The sequence below is a fragment of the Carassius gibelio genome, chromosome A10 (assembly GCF_023724105.1).
Source record: "Carassius gibelio isolate Cgi1373 ecotype wild population from Czech Republic chromosome A10, carGib1.2-hapl.c, whole genome shotgun sequence".
In the NCBI taxonomy this organism is placed as follows: Eukaryota; Metazoa; Chordata; class Actinopteri; order Cypriniformes; family Cyprinidae; genus Carassius; species Carassius gibelio.
In genome coordinates, this window is record NC_068380.1 from 25,769,359 (window position 1) to 25,786,087 (window position 16,729).

The 16,729-nt window shown below is 47.6% G+C and overlaps 12 non-coding genes across 12 annotated transcripts; all 12 read right to left on the minus strand.

Annotated features, from left to right (window-relative positions):
• Positions 1-514: 514 nt before the first annotated feature.
• trnal-aag (transfer RNA leucine (anticodon AAG)) lies at positions 515-596 on the minus strand. The gene has a single exon. It is a non-coding gene; the product is annotated as a tRNA-Leu (tRNA).
• Positions 597-1,923: 1,327 nt separating this feature from the next.
• On the minus strand, positions 1,924-2,005 carry trnal-aag (transfer RNA leucine (anticodon AAG)). The gene has a single exon. It is a non-coding gene; the product is annotated as a tRNA-Leu (tRNA).
• Positions 2,006-3,332: 1,327 nt separating this feature from the next.
• Positions 3,333-3,414, minus strand: trnal-aag (transfer RNA leucine (anticodon AAG)). The gene has a single exon. It is a non-coding gene; the product is annotated as a tRNA-Leu (tRNA).
• Positions 3,415-4,741: 1,327 nt separating this feature from the next.
• Positions 4,742-4,823, minus strand: trnal-aag (transfer RNA leucine (anticodon AAG)). Its single transcript has one exon. It is a non-coding gene; the product is annotated as a tRNA-Leu (tRNA).
• A 1,327-nt stretch (positions 4,824-6,150) lies between these two features.
• On the minus strand, positions 6,151-6,232 carry trnal-aag (transfer RNA leucine (anticodon AAG)). Its single transcript has one exon. It is a non-coding gene; the product is annotated as a tRNA-Leu (tRNA).
• Positions 6,233-7,559: 1,327 nt separating this feature from the next.
• Positions 7,560-7,641, minus strand: trnal-aag (transfer RNA leucine (anticodon AAG)). Its single transcript has one exon. It is a non-coding gene; the product is annotated as a tRNA-Leu (tRNA).
• A 1,327-nt stretch (positions 7,642-8,968) lies between these two features.
• trnal-aag (transfer RNA leucine (anticodon AAG)) lies at positions 8,969-9,050 on the minus strand. Its single transcript has one exon. It is a non-coding gene; the product is annotated as a tRNA-Leu (tRNA).
• Positions 9,051-10,377: 1,327 nt separating this feature from the next.
• Positions 10,378-10,459, minus strand: trnal-aag (transfer RNA leucine (anticodon AAG)). The gene has a single exon. It is a non-coding gene; the product is annotated as a tRNA-Leu (tRNA).
• Positions 10,460-11,786: 1,327 nt separating this feature from the next.
• trnal-aag (transfer RNA leucine (anticodon AAG)) lies at positions 11,787-11,868 on the minus strand. Its single transcript has one exon. It is a non-coding gene; the product is annotated as a tRNA-Leu (tRNA).
• Positions 11,869-13,195: 1,327 nt separating this feature from the next.
• On the minus strand, positions 13,196-13,278 carry trnal-aag (transfer RNA leucine (anticodon AAG)). The gene has a single exon. It is a non-coding gene; the product is annotated as a tRNA-Leu (tRNA).
• A 1,327-nt stretch (positions 13,279-14,605) lies between these two features.
• Positions 14,606-14,687, minus strand: trnal-aag (transfer RNA leucine (anticodon AAG)). The gene has a single exon. It is a non-coding gene; the product is annotated as a tRNA-Leu (tRNA).
• A 1,327-nt stretch (positions 14,688-16,014) lies between these two features.
• On the minus strand, positions 16,015-16,096 carry trnal-aag (transfer RNA leucine (anticodon AAG)). Its single transcript has one exon. It is a non-coding gene; the product is annotated as a tRNA-Leu (tRNA).
• Positions 16,097-16,729: the final 633 nt, after the last annotated feature.

Here is a 16,729-nt window from a genome sequence, read left to right on the forward strand (position 1 = left end):
CCACAAGATAACGTCTTGAATTTCTCCAAGGTTGAGGCTTCCTTCTTGAAGGGTTATGCAGTACTACCCCTGGAGGACCCCTTCCTGGAGAGTGCATGTCCTTCTCTTATAAAACACACCTGAATGCACTAATGAAGGCCCTTAGGGCTGTTCTGAAAATGGCAGATAGCTGAGCATTAGCCGTTATACTCAAAAAAGTAAAACATCCAAACATTTTTTCACCAAAAACTTTCAACGAGTGACATTGGCTGTTACCATCCTTTATGATACTTATTACTTTTCACTATTTCAAATTATATTCAAGTACTTTTTCCTGTTTTGAAGTAACTTCACTATACTTGTAAATTATTGGTGTCCCTACTTCAACTGGGTGCCTCTTTTGGAAAGGAGCAGAGGCTGGGACAGGCCTCCAGCGCTGACTTGGCTAAAAAGCAAGGAAAGCAAAAGCAGCTCAATTCGGATGTTCACACAGCATCACTTTGCAAAGCCACAGCAGTCTTCCAAAAGGCTTTCCTGGCAGCGGTGGGATTCGAACCCACGCCCCCGAAGAGACTGGAGCCTTAATCCAGCGCCTTAGACCGCTCGGCCACACTACCTTGTTTGCCTGCGTTTCACGGGTCACTTGGACCAGTGGAAAGGCCGCCCCGAGCTGACTTTAATGAAAAGCTGCAGTCTAATCCTGTTTGCGTAAAACAAACCTGATCCCTTGCAGGTTAGGGCTTGCGGCTATGTCCCTGTCACAACAAGTCTGAGATAAGTTTGAAAGAACAGATCAGCACAAGATTGACTCAAATCGTCTTCAACGAAACCACAAGAAGTCAGTAAACCACAGAGGAAGTGCAGTGCCCCAGGAGCAGGACTGAGACAGCATGCCTTATCAAACAGGCGATCGGATGTGGGAGAGGATGAGGCTTCTTGTTTGACTCTCATGTTCCTGAAGGGCCTGACTGCTGCCAGGGAAAGTGTGTTCTCTCGCAATATTTTCAGACCATTATCGAGTACAAGCAGGGCCTCCCGGCCTCAATTAAACCACTGATGGCAGCGGTATGATTCCAACCAATGGCACCATAGAGACTGGAGCCTAAATACAGTACATTAGACCACTTGGCCACGCTACCCTGGTGGGAGTCCCTTTTGTTCGTCTTTGGGCTTTATACCATCCAGAAATAGAAGCGACGGCCTCCACAAACCTTATTCAGTAAACATGTCCAATGCGGCCAAGGAAAGCTCTTTATTCGGCCATGGCAGCAAAAAGTGTCTCCCGAAATGGAGCCCCTGGCAGCGGTGGGATTCAAAACCACGCCCCTAAAGAGACTGGGGAAAAACAGAAAGAACCTCTTGGCCACGCTACCAGATAATGCCCTTTACCCCAAGCACTATTCCACCAACTTTTTCCTTGTCGAGCTTCGCCACAAGATAACGTCTTGAATTTCTCCAAGGTTGAGGCTTCCTTCTTGAAGGGTTATGCAGTACTACCCCTGGAGGACCCCTTCCTGGAGAGTGCATGTCCTTCTCTTATAAAACACACCTGAATGCACTAATGAAGGCCCTTAGGGCTGTTCTGAAAATGGCAGATAGCTGAGCATTAGCCGTTATACTCAAAAAAGTAAAACATCCAAACATTTTTTCACCAAAAACTTTCAACGAGTGACATTGGCTGTTACCATCCTTTATGATACTTATTACTTTTCACTATTTCAAATTATATTCAAGTACTTTTTCCTGTTTTGAAGTAACTTCACTATACTTGTAAATTATTGGTGTCCCTACTTCAACTGGGTGCCTCTTTTGGAAAGGAGCAGAGGCTGGGACAGGCCTCCAGCGCTGACTTGGCTAAAAAGCAAGGAAAGCAAAAGCAGCTCAATTCGGATGTTCACACAGCATCACTTTGCAAAGCCACAGCAGTCTTCCAAAAGGCTTTCCTGGCAGCGGTGGGATTCGAACCCACGCCCCCGAAGAGACTGGAGCCTTAATCCAGCGCCTTAGACCGCTCGGCCACGCTACCTTGTTTGCCTGCGTTTCACGGGTCACTTGGACCAGTGGAAAGGCCGCCCCGAGCTGACTTTGATGAAAAGCTGCAGTCTAATCCTGTTTGCGTAAAACAAACCTGATCCCTTGCAGGTTAGGGCTTGCGGCTATGTCCCTGTCACAACAAGTCTGAGATAAGTTTGAAAGAACAGATCAGCACAAGATTGACTCAAATCGTCTTCAACGAAACCACAAGAAGTCAGTAAACCACAGAGGAAGTGCAGTGCCCCAGGAGCAGGACTGAGACAGCATGCCTTATCAAACAGGCGATCGGATGTGGGAGAGGATGAGGCTTCTTGTTTGACTCTCATGTTCCTGAAGGGCCTGACTGCTGCCAGGGAAAGTGTGTTCTCTCGCAATATTTTCAGACCATTATCGAGTACAAGCAGGGCCTCCCGGCCTCAATTAAACCACTGATGGCAGCGGTATGATTCCAACCAACGGCACCATAGAGACTGGAGCCTAAATACAGTACATTAGACCACTTGGCCACGCTACCCTGGTGGGAGTCCCTTTTGTTCGTCTTTGGGCTTTATACCATCCAGAAATAGAAGCGACGGCCTCCACAAACCTTATTCAGTAAACATGTCCAATGCGGCCAAGGAAAGCTCTTTATTCGGCCATGGCAGCAAAAAGTGTCTCCCGAAATGGAGCCCCTGGCAGCGGTGGGATTCAAAACCACGCCCCTAAAGAGACTGGGGAAAAACAGAAAGAACCTCTTGGCCACGCTACCAGATAATGCCCTTTACCCCAGGCACTATTCCACCAACTTTTTCCTTGTCGAGCTTCGCCACAAGATAACGTCTTGAATTTCTCCAAGGTTGAGGCTTCCTTCTTGAAGGGTTATGCAGTACTACCCCTGGAGGACCCCTTCCTGGAGAGTGCATGTCCTTCTCTTATAAAACACACCTGAATGCACTAATGAAGGCCCTTAGGGCTGTTCTGAAAATGGCAGATAGCTGAGCATTAGCCGTTATACTCAAAAAAGTAAAACATCCAAACATTTTTTCACCAAAAACTTTCAACGAGTGACATTGGCTGTTACCATCCTTTATGATACTTATTACTTTTCACTATTTCAAATTATATTCAAGTACTTTTTCCTGTTTTGAAGTAACTTCACTATACTTGTAAATTATTGGTGTCCCTACTTCAACTGGGTGCCTCATTTGGAAAGGAGCAGAGGCTGGGACAGGCCTCCAGCGCTGACTTGGCTAAAAAGCAAGGAAAGCAAAAGCAGTTCAATTCGGATGTTCACACAGCATCACTTTGCAAAGCCACAGCAGTCTTCCAAAAGGCTTTCCTGGCAGCGGTGGGATTCGAACCCACGCCCCCGAAGAGACTGGAGCCTTAATCCAGCGCCTTAGACCGCTCGGCCACGCTACCTTGTTTGCCTGCGTTTCACGGGTCACTTGGACCAGTGGAAAGGCCGCCCCGAGCTGACTTTGATGAAAAGCTGCAGTCTAATCCTGTTTGCGTAAAACAAACCTGATCCCTTGCAGGTTAGGGCTTGCGGCTATGTCCCTGTCACAACAAGTCTGAGATAAGTTTGAAAGAACAGATCAGCACAAGATTGACTCAAATCGTCTTCAACGAAACCACAAGAAGTCAGTAAACCACAGAGGAAGTGCAGTGCCCCAGGAGCAGGACTGAGACAGCATGCCTTATCAAACAGGCGATCGGATGTGGGAGAGGATGAGGCTTCTTGTTTGACTCTCATGTTCCTGAAGGGCCTGACTGCTGCCAGGGAAAGTGTGTTCTCTCGCAATATTTTCAGACCATTATCGAGTACAAGCAGGGCCTCCCGGCCTCAATTAAACCACTGATGGCAGCGGTATGATTCCAACCAACGGCACCATAGAGACTGGAGCCTAAATACAGTACATTAGACCACTTGGCCACGCTACCCTGGTGGGAGTCCCTTTTGTTCGTCTTTGGGCTTTATACCATCCAGAAATAGAAGCGACGGCCTCCACAAACCTTATTCAGTAAACATGTCCAATGCGGCCAAGGAAAGCTCTTTATTCGGCCATGGCAGCAAAAAGTGTCTCCCGAAATGGAGCCCCTGGCAGCGGTGGGATTCAAAACCACGCCCCTAAAGAGACTGGGGAAAAACAGAAAGAACCTCTTGGCCACGCTACCAGATAATGCCCTTTACCCCAGGCACTATTCCACCAACTTTTTCCTTGTCGAGCTTCGCCACAAGATAACGTCTTGAATTTCTCCAAGGTTGAGGCTTCCTTCTTGAAGGGTTATGCAGTACTACCCCTGGAGGACCCCTTCCTGGAGAGTGCATGTCCTTCTCTTATAAAACACACCTGAATGCACTAATGAAGGCCCTTAGGGCTGTTCTGAAAATGGCAGATAGCTGAGCATTAGCCGTTATACTCAAAAAAGTAAAACATCCAAACATTTTTTCACCAAAAACTTTCAACGAGTGACATTGGCTGTTACCATCCTTTATGATACTTATTACTTTTCACTATTTCAAATTATATTCAAGTACTTTTTCCTGTTTTGAAGTAACTTCACTATAATTGTAAATTATTGGTGTCCCTACTTCAACTGGGTGCCTCTTTTAGAAAGGAGCAGAGGCTGGGACAGGCCTCCAGCGCTGACTTGGCTAAAAAGCAAGGAAAGCAAAAGCAGCTCAATTCGGATGTTCACCCAGCATCACTTTGCAAAGCCACAGCAGTCTTCCAAAAGGCTTTCCTGGCAGCGGTGGGATTCGAACCCACGCCCCCGAAGAGACTGGAGCCTTAATCCAGCGCCTTAGACCGCTCGGCCACGCTACCTTATTTGCCTGCGTTTCACGGGTCACTTGGACCAGTGGAAAGGCCGCCCCGAGCTGACTTTGATGAAAAGCTGCAGTCTAATCCTGTTTGCGTAAAACAAACCTGATCCCTTGCAGGTTAGGGCTTGCGGCTATGTCCCTGTCACAACAAGTCTGAGATAAGTTTGAAAGAACAGATCAGCACAAGATTGACTCAAATCGTCTTCAACGAAACCACAAGAAGTCAGTAAACCACAGAGGAAGTGCAGTGCCCCAGGAGCAGGACTGAGACAGCATGCCTTATCAAACAGGCGATCGGATGTGGGAGAGGATGAGGCTTCTTGTTTGACTCTCATGTTCCTGAAGGGCCTGACTGCTGCCAGGGAAAGTGTGTTCTCTCGCAATATTTTCAGACCATTATCGAGTACAAGCAGGGCCTCCCGGCCTCAATTAAACCACTGATGGCAGCGGTATGATTCCAACCAACGGCACCATAGAGACTGGAGCCTAAATACAGTACATTAGACCACTTGGCCACGCTACCCTGGTGGGAGTCCCTTTTGTTCGTCTTTGGGCTTTATACCATCCAGAAATAGAAGCGACGGCCTCCACAAACCTTATTCAGTAAACATGTCCAATGCGGCCAAGGAAAGCTCTTTATTCGGCCATGGCAGCAAAAAGTGTCTCCCGAAATAGAGCCCCTGGCAGCGGTGGGATTCAAAACCACGCCCCTAAAGAGACTGGGGAAAAACAGAAAGAACCTCTTGGCCACGCTACCAGATAATGCCCTTTACCCCAGGCACTATTCCACCAACTTTTTCCTTGTCGAGCTTCGCCACAAGATAACGTCTTGAATTTCTCCAAGGTTGAGGCTTCCTTCTTGAAGGGTTATGCAGTACTACCCCTGGAGGACCCCTTCCTGGAGAGTGCATGTCCTTCTCTTATAAAACACACCTGAATGCACTAATGAAGGCCCTTAGGGCTGTTCTGAAAATGGCAGATAGCTGAGCATTAGCCGTTATACTCAAAAAAGTAAAACATCCAAACATTTTTTCACCAAAAACTTTCAACGAGTGACATTGGCTGTTACCATCCTTTATGATACTTATTACTTTTCACTATTTCAAATTATATTCAAGTACTTTTTCCTGTTTTGAAGTAACTTCACTATACTTGTAAATTATTGGTGTCCCTACTTCAACTGGGTGCCTCTTTTGGAAAGGAGCAGAGGCTGGGACAGGCCTCCAGCGCTGACTTGGCTAAAAAGCAAGGAAAGCAAAAGCAGCTCAATTCGGATGTTCACACAGCATCACTTTGCAAAGCCACAGCAGTCTTCCAAAAGGCTTTCCTGGCAGCGGTGGGATTCGAACCCACGCCCCCGAAGAGACTGGAGCCTTAATCCAGCGCCTTAGACCGCTCGGCCACGCTACCTTGTTTGCCTGCGATTCACGGGTCACTTGGACCAGTGGAAAGGCCGCCCCGAGCTGACTTTGATGAAAAGCTGCAGTCTAATCCTGTTTGCGTAAAACAAACCTGATCCCTTGCAGGTTAGGGCTTGCGGCTATGTCCCTGTCACAACAAGTCTGAGATAAGTTTGAAAGAACAGATCAGCACAAGATTGACTCAAATCGTCTTCAACGAAACCACAAGAAGTCAGTAAACCACAGAGGAAGTGCAGTGCCCCAGGAGCAGGACTGAGACAGCATGCCTTATCAAACAGGCGATCGGATGTGGGAGAGGATGAGGCTTCTTGTTTGACTCTCATGTTCCTGAAGGGCCTGACTGCTGCCAGGGAAAGTGTGTTCTCTCGCAATATTTTCAGACCATTATCGAGTACAAGCAGGGCCTCCCGGCCTCAATTAAACCACTGATGGCAGCGGTATGATTCCAACCAATGGCACCATAGAGACTGGAGCCTAAATACAGTACATTAGACCACTTGGCCACGCTACCCTGGTGGGAGTCCCTTTTGTTCGTCTTTGGGCTTTATACCATCCAGAAATAGAAGCGACGGCCTCCACAAACCTTATTCAGTAAACATGTCCAATGCGGCCAAGGAAAGCTCTTTATTCGGCCATGGCAGCAAAAAGTGTCTCCCGAAATGGAGCCCCTGGCAGCGGTGGGATTCAAAACCACGCCCCTAAAGAGACTGGGGAAAAACAGAAAGAACCTCTTGGCCACGCTACCAGATAATGCCCTTTACCCCAGGCACTATTCCACCAACTTTTTCCTTGTCGAGCTTCGCCACAAGATAACGTCTTGAATTTCTCCAAGGTTGAGGCTTCCTTCTTGAAGGGTTATGCAGTACTACCCCTGGAGGACCCCTTCCTGGAGAGTGCATGTCCTTCTCTTATAAAACACACCTGAATGCACTAATGAAGGCCCTTAGGGCTGTTCTGAAAATGGCAGATAGCTGAGCATTAGCCGTTATACTCAAAAAAGTAAAACATCCAAACATTTTTTCACCAAAAACTTTCAACGAGTGACATTGGCTGTTACCATCCTTTATGATACTTATTACTTTTCACTATTTCAAATTATATTCAAGTACTTTTTCCTGTTTTGAAGTAACTTCACTATACTTGTAAATTATTGGTGTCCCTACTTCAACTGGGTGCCTCTTTTGGAAAGGAGCAGAGGCTGGGACAGGCCTCCAGCGCTGACTTGGCTAAAAAGCAAGGAAAGCAAAAGCAGCTCAATTCGGATGTTCACACAGCATCACTTTGCAAAGCCACAGCAGTCTTCCAAAAGGCTTTCCTGGCAGCGGTGGGATTCGAACCCACGCCCCCGAAGAGACTGGAGCCTTAATCCAGCGCCTTAGACCGCTCGGCCACGCTACCTTGTTTGCCTGCGTTTCACGGGTCACTTGGACCAGTGGAAAGGCCGCCCCGAGCTGACTTTGATGAAAAGCTGCAGTCTAATCCTGTTTGCGTAAAACAAACCTGATCCCTTGCAGGTTAGGGCTTGCGGCTATGTCCCTGTCACAACAAGTCTGAGATAAGTTTGAAAGAACAGATCAGCACAAGATTGACTCAAATCGTCTTCAACGAAACCACAAGAAGTCAGTAAACCACAGAGGAAGTGCAGTGCCCCAGGAGCAGGACTGAGACAGCATGCCTTATCAAACAGGCGATCGGATGTGGGAGAGGATGAGGCTTCTTGTTTGACTCTCATGTTCCTGAAGGGCCTGACTGCTGCCAGGGAAAGTGTGTTCTCTCGCAATATTTTCACACCATTATCGAGTACAAGCAGGGCCTCCCGGCCTCAATTAAACCACTGATGGCAGCGGTATGATTCCAACCAACGGCACCATAGAGACTGGAGCCTAAATACAGTACATTAGACCACTTGGCCACGCTACCCTGGTGGGAGTCCCTTTTGTTCGTCTTTGGGCTTTATACCATCCAGAAATAGAAGCGACGGCCTCCACAAACCTTATTCAGTAAACATGTCCAATGCGGCCAAGGAAAGCTCTTTATTCGGCCATGGCAGCAAAAAGTGTCTCCCGAAATGGAGCCCCTGGCAGCGGTGGGATTCAAAACCACGCCCCTAAAGAGACTGGGGAAAAACAGAAAGAACCTCTTGGCCACGCTACCAGATAATGCCCTTTACCCCAGGCACTATTCCACCAACTTTTTCCTTGTCGAGCTTCGCCACAAGATAACGTCTTGAATTTCTCCAAGGTTGAGGCTTCCTTCTTGAAGGGTTATGCAGTACTACCCCTGGAGGACCCCTTCCTGGAGAGTGCATGTCCTTCTCTTATAAAACACACCTGAATGCACTAATGAAGGCCCTTAGGGCTGTTCTGAAAATGGCAGATAGCTGAGCATTAGCCGTTATACTCAAAAAAGTAAAACATCCAAACATTTTTTCACCAAAAACTTTCAACGAGTGACATTGGCTGTTACCATCCTTTATGATACTTATTACTTTTCACTATTTCAAATTATATTCAAGTACTTTTTCCTGTTTTGAAGTAACTTCACTATAATTGTAAATTATTGGTGTCCCTACTTCAACTGGGTGCCTCTTTTAGAAAGGAGCAGAGGCTGGGACAGGCCTCCAGCGCTGACTTGGCTAAAAAGCAAGGAAAGCAAAAGCAGCTCAATTCGGATGTTCACCCAGCATCACTTTGCAAAGCCACAGCAGTCTTCCAAAAGGCTTTCCTGGCAGCGGTGGGATTCGAACCCACGCCCCCGAAGAGACTGGAGCCTTAATCCAGCGCCTTAGACCGCTCGGCCACGCTACCTTGTTTGCCTGCGTTTCACGGGTCACTTGGACCAGTGGAAAGGCCGCCCCGAGCTGACTTTGATGAAAAGCTGCAGTCTAATCCTGTTTGCGTAAAACAAACCTGATCCCTTGCAGGTTAGGGCTTGCGGCTATGTCCCTGTCACAACAAGTCTGAGATAAGTTTGAAAGAACAGATCAGCACAAGATTGACTCAAATCGTCTTCAACGAAACCACAAGAAGTCAGTAAACCACAGAGGAAGTGCAGTGCCCCAGGAGCAGGACTGAGACAGCATGCCTTATCAAACAGGCGATCGGATGTGGGAGAGGATGAGGCTTCTTGTTTGACTCTCATGTTCCTGAAGGGCCTGACTGCTGCCAGGGAAAGTGTGTTCTCTCGCAATATTTTCAGACCATTATCGAGTACAAGCAGGGCCTCCCGGCCTCAATTAAACCACTGATGGCAGCGGTATGATTCCAACCAACGGCACCATAGAGACTGGAGCCTAAATACAGTACATTAGACCACTTGGCCACGCTACCCTGGTGGGAGTCCCTTTTGTTCGTCTTTGCGCTTTATACCATCCAGAAATAGAAGCGACGGCCTCCACAAACCTTATTCAGTAAACATGTCCAATGCGGCCAAGGAAAGCTCTTTATTCGGCCATGGCAGCAAAAAGTGTCTCCCGAAATGGAGCCCCTGGCAGCGGTGGGATTCAAAACCACGCCCCTAAAGAGACTGGGGAAAAACAGAAAGAACCTCTTGGCCACGCTACCAGATAATGCCCTTTACCCCAGGCACTATTCCACCAACTTTTTCCTTGTCGAGCTTCGCCACAAGATAACGTCTTGAATTTCTCCAAGGTTGAGGCTTCCTTCTTGAAGGGTTATGCAGTACTACCCCTGGAGGACCCCTTCCTGGAGAGTGCATGTCCTTCTCTTATAAAACACACCTGAATGCACTAATGAAGGCCCTTAGGGCTGTTCTGAAAATGGCAGATAGCTGAGCATTAGCCGTTATACTCAAAAAAGTAAAACATCCAAACATTTTTTCACCAAAAACTTTCAACGAGTGACATTGGCTGTTACCATCCTTTATGATACTTATTACTTTTCACTATTTCAAATTATATTCAAGTACTTTTTCCTGTTTTGAAGTAACTTCACTATACTTGTAAATTATTGGTGTCCCTACTTCAACTGGGTGCCTCTTTTGGAAAGGAGCAGAGGCTGGGACAGGCCTCCAGCGCTGACTTGGCTAAAAAGCAAGGAAAGCAAAAGCAGCTCAATTCGGATGTTCACACAGCATCACTTTGGAAAGCCACAGCAGTCTTCCAAAAGGCTTTCCTGGCAGCGGTGGGATTCGAACCCACGCCCCCGAAGAGACTGGAGCCTTAATCCAGCGCCTTAGACCGCTCGGCCACGCTACCTTGTTTGCCTGCGTTTCACGGGTCACTTGGACCAGTGGAAAGGCCGCCCCGAGCTGACTTTGATGAAAAGCTGCAGTCTAATCCTGTTTGCGTAAAACAAACCTGATCCCTTGCAGGTTAGGGCTTGCGGCTATGTCCCTGTCACAACAAGTCTGAGATAAGTTTGAAAGAACAGATCAGCACAAGATTGACTCAAATCATCTTCAACGAAACCACAAGAAGTCAGTAAACCACAGAGGAAGTGCAGTGCCCCAGGAGCAGGACTGAGACAGCATGCCTTATCAAACAGGCGATCGGATGTGGGAGAGGATGAGGCTTCTTGTTTGACTCTCATGTTCCTGAAGGGCCTGACTGCTGCCAGGGAAAGTGTGTTCTCTCGCAATATTTTCAGACCATTATCGAGTACAAGCAGGGCCTCCCGGCCTCAATTAAACCACTGATGGCAGCGGTATGATTCCAACCAACGGTACCATAGAGACTGGAGCCTAAATACAGTACATTAGACCACTTGGCCACGCTACCCTGGTGGGAGTCCCTTTTGTTCGTCTTTGGGTTTTATACCATCCAGAAATAGAAGCGACGGCCTCCACAAACCTTATTCAGTAAACATGTCCAATGCGGCCAAGGAAAGCTCTTTATTCGGCCATGGCAGCAAAAAGTGTCTCCCGAAATGGAGCCCCTGGCAGCGGTGGGATTCAAAACCACGCCCCTAAAGAGACTTGGGAAAAACAGAAAGAACCTCTTGGCCACGCTACCAGATAATGCCCTTTACCCCAGGCACTATTCCACCAACTTTTTCCTTGTCGAGCTTCGCCACAAGATAACGTCTTGAATTTCTCCAAGGTTGAGGCTTCCTTCTTGAAGGGTTATGCAGTACTACCCCTGGAGGACCCCTTCCTGGAGAGTGCATGTCCTTCTCTTATAAAACACACCTGAATGCACTAATGAAGGCCCTTAGGGCTGTTCTGAAAATGGCAGATAGCTGAGCATTAGCCGTTATACTCAAAAAAGTAAAACATCCAAACATTTTTTCACCAAAAACTTTCAACGAGTGACATTGGCTGTTACCATCCTTTATGATACTTATTACTTTTCACTATTTCAAATTATATTCAAGTACTTTTTCCTGTTTTGAAGTAACTTCACTATAATTGTAAATTATTGGTGTCCCTACTTCAACTGGGTGCCTCTTTTAGAAAGGAGCAGAGGCTGGGACAGGCCTCCAGCGCTGACTTGGCTAAAAAGCAAGGAAAGCAAAAGCAGCTCAATTCGGATGTTCACCCAGCATCACTTTGCAAAGCCACAGCAGTCTTCCAAAAGGCTTTCCTGGCAGCGGTGGGATTCGAACCCACGCCCCCGAAGAGACTGGAGCCTTAATCCAGCGCCTTAGACCGCTCGGCCACGCTACCTTGTTTGCCTGCGTTTCACGGGTCACTTGGACCAGTGGAAAGGCCGCCCCGAGCTGACTTTGATGAAAAGCTGCAGTCTAATCCTGTTTGCGTAAAACAAACCTGATCCCTTGCAGGTTAGGGCTTGCGGCTATGTCCCTGTCACAACAAGTCTGAGATAAGTTTGAAAGAACAGATCAGCACAAGATTGACTCAAATCGTCTTCAACGAAACCACAAGAAGTCAGTAAACCACAGAGGAAGTGCAGTGCCCCAGGAGCAGGACTGAGACAGCATGCCTTATCAAACAGGCGATCGGATGTGGGAGAGGATGAGGCTTCTTGTTTGACTCTCATGTTCCTGAAGGGCCTGACTGCTGCCAGGGAAAGTGTGTTCTCTCGCAATATTTTCAGACCATTATCGAGTACAAGCAGGGCCTCCCGGCCTCAATTAAACCACTGATGGCAGCGGTATGATTCCAACCAACGGCACCATAGAGACTGGAGCCTAAATACAGTACATTAGACCACTTGGCCACGCTACCCTGGTGGGAGTCCCTTTTGTTCGTCTTTGGGCTTTATACCATCCAGAAATAGAAGCGACGGCCTCCACAAACCTTATTCAGTAAACATGTCCAATGCGGCCAAGGAAAGCTCTTTATTCGGCCATGGCAGCAAAAAGTGTCTCCCGAAATGGAGCCCCTGGCAGCGGTGGGATTCAAAACCACGCCCCTAAAGAGACTGGGGAAAAACAGAAAGAACCTCTTGGCCACGCTACCAGATAATGCCCTTTACCCCAGGCACTATTCCACCAACTTTTTCCTTGTCGAGCTTCGCCACAAGATAACGTCTTGAATTTCTCCAAGGTTGAGGCTTCCTTCTTGAAGGGTTATGCAGTACTACCCCTGGAGGACCCCTTCCTGGAGAGTGCATGTCCTTCTCTTATAAAACACACCTGAATGCACTAATGAAGGCCCTTAGGGCTGTTCTGAAAATGGCAGATAGCTGAGCATTAGCCGTTATACTCAAAAAAGTAAAACATCCAAACATTTTTTCACCAAAAACTTTCAACGAGTGACATTGGCTGTTACCATCCTTTATGATACTTATTACTTTTCACTATTTCAAATTATATTCAAGTACTTTTTCCTGTTTTGAAGTAACTTCACTATACTTGTAAATTATTGGTGTCCCTACTTCAACTGGGTGCCTCTTTTGGAAAGGAGCAGAGGCTGGGACAGGCCTCCAGCGCTGACTTGGCTAAAAAGCAAGGAAAGCAAAAGCAGCTCAATTCGGATGTTCACACAGCATCACTTTGCAAAGCCACAGCAGTCTTCCAAAAGGCTTTCCTGGCAGCGGTGGGATTCGAACCCACGCCCGCCGAAGAGACTGGAGCCTTAATCCAGCGCCTTAGACCGCTCGGCCACGCTACCTTGATTGCCTGCGTTTCACGGGTCACTTGGACCAGTGGAAAGGCCGCCCCGAGCTGACTTTGATGAAAAGCTGCAGTCTAATCCTGTTTGCGTAAAACAAACCTGATCCCTTGCAGGTTAGGGCTTGCGGCTATGTCCCTGTCACAACAAGTCTGAGATAAGTTTGAAAGAACAGATCAGCACAAGATTGACTCAAATCGTCTTCAACGAAACCACAAGAAGTCAGTAAACCACAGAGGAAGTGCAGTGCCCCAGGAGCAGGACTGAGACAGCATGCCTTATCAAACAGGCGATCGGATGTGGGAGAGGATGAGGCTTCTTGTTTGACTCTCATGTTCCTGAAGGGCCTGACTGCTGCCAGGGAAAGTGTGTTCCCTCGCAATATTTTCAGACCATTATCGAGTACAAGCAGGGCCTCCCGGCCTCAATTAAACCACTGATGGCAGCGGTATGATTCCAACCAACGGCACCATAGAGACTGGAGCCTAAATACAGTACATTAGACCACTTGGCCACGCTACCCTGGTGGGAGTCCCTTTTGTTCGTCTTTGGGCTTTATACCATCCAGAAATAGAAGCGACGGCCTCCACAAACCTTATTCAGTAAACATGTCCAATGCGGTCAAGGAAAGCTCTTTATTCGGCCATGGCAGCAAAAAGTGTCTCCCGAAATGGAGCCCCTGGCAGCGGTGGGATTCAAAACCACGCCCCTAAAGAGACTGGGGAAAAACAGAAAGAACCTCTTGGCCACGCTACCAGATAATGCCCTTTACCCCAGGCACTATTCCACCAACTTTTTCCTTGTCGAGCTTCGCCACAAAATAACGTCTTGAATTTCTCCAAGGTTGAGGCTTCCTTCTTGAAGGGTTATGCAGTACTACCCCTGGAGGACCCCTTCCTGGAGAGTGCATGTCCTTCTCTTATAAAACACACCTGAATGCACTAATGAAGGCCCTTAGGGCTGTTCTGAAAATGGCAGATAGCTGAGCATTAGCCGTTATACTCAAAAAAGTAAAACATCCAAACATTTTTTCACCAAAAACTTTCAACGAGTGACATTGGCTGTTACCATCCTTTATGATACTTATTACTTTTCACTATTTCAAATTATATTCAAGTACTTTTTCCTGTTTTGAAGTAACTTCACTATACTTGTAAATTATTGGTGTCCCTACTTCAACTGGGTGCCTCTTTTGGAAAGGAGCAGAGGCTGGGACAGGCCTCCAGCGCTGACTTGGCTAAAAAGCAAGGAAAGCAAAAGCAGCTCAATTCGGATGTTCACACAGCATCACTTTGCAAAGCCACAGCAGTCTTCCAAAAGGCTTTCCTGGCAGCGGTGGGATTCGAACCCACGCCCCCGAAGAGACTGGAGCCTTAATCCAGCGCCTTAGACCGCTCGGCCACGCTACCTTGTTTGCCTGCGTTTCACGGGTCACTTGGACCAGTGGAAAGGCCGCCCCGAGCTGACTTTGATGAAAAGCTGCAGTCTAATCCTGTTTGCGTAAAACAAACCTGATCCCTTGCAGGTTAGGGCTTGCGGCTATGTCCCTGTCACAACAAGTCTGAGATAAGTTTGAAAGAACAGATCAGCACAAGATTGACTCAAATCGTCTTCAACGAAACCACAAGAAGTCAGTAAACCACAGAGGAAGTGCAGTGCCCCAGGAGCAGGACTGAGACAGCATGCCTTATCAAACAGGCGATCGGATGTGGGAGAGGATGAGGCTTCTTGTTTGACTCTCATGTTCCTGAAGGGCCTGACTGCTGCCAGGGAAAGTGTGTTCTCTCGCAATATTTTCAGACCATTATCGAGTACAAGCAGGGCCTCCCGGCCTCAATTAAACCACTGATGGCAGCGGTATGATTCCAACCAACGGCACCATAGAGACTGGAGCCTAAATACAGTACATTAGACCACTTGGCCACGCTACCCTGGTGGGAGTCCCTTTTGTTCGTCTTTGGGCTTTATACCATCCAGAAATAGAAGCGACGGCCTCCACAAACCTTATTCAGTAAACATGTCCAATGCGGCCAAGGAAAGCTCTTTATTCGGCCATGGCAGCAAAAAGTGTCTCCCGAAATGGAGCCCCTGGCAGCGGTGGGATTCAAAACCACGCCCCTAAAGAGACTGGGGAAAAACAGAAAGAACCTCTTGGCCACGCTACCAGATAATGCCCTTTACCCCAGGCACTATTCCACCAACTTTTTCCTTGTCGAGCTTCGCCACAAGATAACGTCTTGAATTTCTCCAAGGTTGAGGCTTCCTTCTTGAAGGGTTATGCAGTACTACCCCTGGAGGACCCCTTCCTGGAGAGTGCATGTCCTTCTCTTATAAAACACACCTGAATGCACTAATGAAGGCCCTTAGGGCTGTTCTGAAAATGGCAGATAGCTGAGCATTAGCCGTTATACTCAAAAAAGTAAAACATCCAAACATTTTTTCACCAAAAACTTTCAACGAGTGACATTGGCTGTTACCATCCTTTATGATACTTATTACTTTTCACTATTTCAAATTATATTCAAGTACTTTTTCCTGTTTTGAAGTAACTTCACTATAATTGTAAATTATTGGTGTCCCTACTTCAACTGGGTGCCTCTTTTAGAAAGGAGCAGAGGCTGGGACAGGCCTCCAGCGCTGACTTGGCTAAAAAGCAAGGAAAGCAAAAGCAGCTCAATTCGGATGTTCACCCAGCATCACTTTGCAAAGCCACAGCAGTCTTCCAAAAGGCTTTCCTGGCAACGGTGGGATTCGAACCCACGCCCCCGAAGAGACTGGAGCCTTAATCCAGCGCCTTAGACCGCTCGGCCACGCTACCTTGTTTGCCTGCGTTTCACGGGTCACTTGGACCAGTGGAAAGGCCGCCCCGAGCTGACTTTGATGAAAAGCTGCAGTCTAATCCTGTTTGCGTAAAACAAACCTGATCCCTTGCAGGTTAGGGCTTGCGGCTATGTCCCTGTCACAACAAGTCTGAGATAAGTTTGAAAGAACAGATCAGCACAAGATTGACTCAAATCGTCTTCAACGAAACCACAAGAAGTCAGTAAACCACAGAGGAAGTGCAGTGCCCCAGGAGCAGGACTGAGACAGCATGCCTTATCAAACAGGCGATCGGATGTGGGAGAGGATGAGGCTTCTTGTTTGACTCTCATGTTCCTGAAGGGCCTGACTGCTGCCAGGGAAAGTGTGTTCTCTCGCAATATTTTCAGACCATTATCGAGTACAAGCAGGGCCTCCCGGCCTCAATTAAACCACTGATGGCAGCGGTATGATTCCAACCAACGGCACCATAGAGACTGGAGCCTAAATACAGTACATTAGACCACTTGGCCACGCTACCCTGGTGGGAGTCCCTTTTGTTCGTCTTTGGGCTTTATACCATCCAGAAATAGAAGCGACGGCCTCCACAAACCTTATTCAGTAAACATGTCCAATGCGGCCAAGGAAAGCT